Below are 2,608 nucleotides of genomic sequence, written 5' to 3'. Positions count from 1 at the left end.
CTTATGAATAAAGATATTCCTTGTACATTATCAATGATGTGTATCAGCAAGTACGTGACTTATTTGTGGGACTATGCATTGTATGATGACTGTCCTGAAAGGTCCCTAGTCGAAAGGGCTATGTGGACGCGCAGCCAACTAGACTAGCATATGACACGGTCGATGGCTTGGTCTCACTAGCCATGGAGCATTGGATGCTAACCGGATAATATGGACTTGGAAAGGTCTGGTCGGATTCAACGTAGTCGGATCCGAGTCGAGATAATGTCCGAGTCAGATAGACCCAACTATGAGACGCAGCGATATGTCATCTGTGAGTCTCTAGTACAACATACGTTCTATGTCCTAAGACATGAGCTGACGTATGTACTCGGGATGGTGACAGACTTTCTTTGGGCCGACCAAACGCTACTCGTGACTGGGTAGTTACTAGGGTAGGTTTCGGGCTTGTCGAGACCCATGCTGCGAGACGTGGTCGAGGAAGATGGGATTTGCCCCTCCGATCAGGAGAGATATACTCTGGACCCCTCGTGTGATCCGACCAGGATAAGCATGGCCATGCGACAAGGATTATGAGATAATCCGGATAGTGGTCGGCATCACTGGAACGAGAAAGAGGTCGGGCTAGCACAAGGATGACAATCAAGCCTTGAGCCCGGCAACATATATCGTGTGGCAAAGGGAACATAAGTGTGACACATTGTACAGATTCGCCTAACCAGCTTCATAGTCTGCTTGGTGTTCGGCATGCCTTGCTAGAGGCTGCTACCAACTGTGTAGTCAGAGGTGATCCGAACTGCGATCAAGCCGACTTGAACCTAAGGGGTCGGGGAAGGAACCTACGAGGTCGGTGTCGGTGTCAAAACCGGCGGACCTTGGGTAGGGGGTCCCGAACTGTGCGTCTAAGGCTAATGGTAACAGGAGGCAAGGGACACGATGTTTACCCAGGTTCGGGCCCTCTCGATGGAGGTAATACCCTACTTCCAAATTGATTGATCTTGATGATATGTGTATTACAAGAGTTGATCTACCACGAGATCGTAGAGGCTAAACCCTAGAAGCTAGCCTATGATTATGATTGTTGTTCTTGTCCTATAGACTAAACCCTCTGGTTTATATAGACACCAGAGGGGGGTAGGGTTACACAGAGTTGGTTACAGAGAAGGAGATCTACACATCTGAATCGCCAAGATTGCCTTCCACACAAAGGAGAGTCCCATCCGGACACTAGACGAAGTCTTCAATCTTGTATCTTCATAGTCCAACAGTCCGGCCAAAGTATATAGTCCGATTGTCCGAGTACCCCCTAATCCAGGACTCCCTCAGTAGCCCCTGAACCAGGCTTCAATGACGATGAGTCTGACCCGCAGATTGTCTTCGGCATTGCAAGGCGGGTTCCACCTCCGAATACTCCAAGATAAATTTCAAACACATGAAACATGTCTGGCTCTGCAAAATAAACTCCACATACTACCGTAGAGAGCATAATATTCCACAAATCTAATCTGCTGACAACTTTTCCTAGCGTGACATCATGTCGTGGCCCGGTCACCATTCGAACCGTTCTTTCCCAGCCTGCTACTACACGTGTTGCAAGGCGGTTTTATTGGCACATCTTGTCAAAGCAGAGATTATGTCCCCTTATCACGGGATTCTCATCAATACAGGTGTGGGTAAGCCAACCGCGCCGTCGATGCGGCGCTTGGGGAATAAGAGAATTTATAGAGCAAGTGGGGAGGCGCATAGTTTCTACCGCCTCTATAAAGAGATAAGGATCCCTCCGTTTCACCCACGCCCTCTTCTTCCTCTGCTCATCCATTCTCGCACGCTCGAGCTCTAGCGTCCAAGCCCTCACTTTCTCCGCAAAGTCAAACATGTCCGGAGCAGGAGGCAAGTGGATGGCCTCCTCCATCACGGAGAAGGACATAACAAAGCTGCGGGAGGCCGGATACCTAGCCGCAAACATTGCGCACAGGCTTCCAGCTGAAGGGCAGATCATCCCCACTCTGAAGCCTAAGGAGAGGGTTGTGTTCCTTCCTCATTTCCTCCACGGACTGGGTTTTCCCCTTCACCTATTCGTCCGCGGGCTCATGTGTTACTACGGGCTCGACTTTCACGATCTGGCCCCAACTTCATCCTCAACATCTCGGCGTTCATCATCGTGTGCGAGGCTTTCCTCCGTATTCCACCCCACTTCGGCCTATGGCTGAAGACCTTCAACGTGAAGCCAAAGGTGGTGGGTGGCCAGCAAGCGGAGTGCGGGGGCGCTATGTTGGGCAAGATGGCTAACATCGCTTGGCCCGAAGGCTCCTTTGTGGAGACATTAAAGCGGTGGCAATTAGGGTGGTTCTACATCACCGAGCCCCACAATGCCAACTGGGCGGCGGCCCCCGAATTTTGATCCGGTACCCCCATGCGGCTCACCTCCTGGAAAGAGAAGGCATAATCCTGGGGGTCCTTGGAGGAGTTGTTCGAACTTCAGAACTGTGTCCGGAATATGGTAAAAAGCAAGATTGTGAAAGAACTGTGTCCGGAATATGGAGGAGCTCATCAACATAGTACAAGTCATGCTTCTCCGTCGGATCCTTCCGTGCCAACGACGGGTTTG

This window comes from Triticum dicoccoides, chromosome 3B (genome assembly GCF_002162155.2).
Source record: "Triticum dicoccoides isolate Atlit2015 ecotype Zavitan chromosome 3B, WEW_v2.0, whole genome shotgun sequence".
Classification (NCBI taxonomy): Eukaryota; Viridiplantae; Streptophyta; class Magnoliopsida; order Poales; family Poaceae; genus Triticum; species Triticum dicoccoides.
This window is presented reverse-complemented; position numbering follows the sequence as displayed.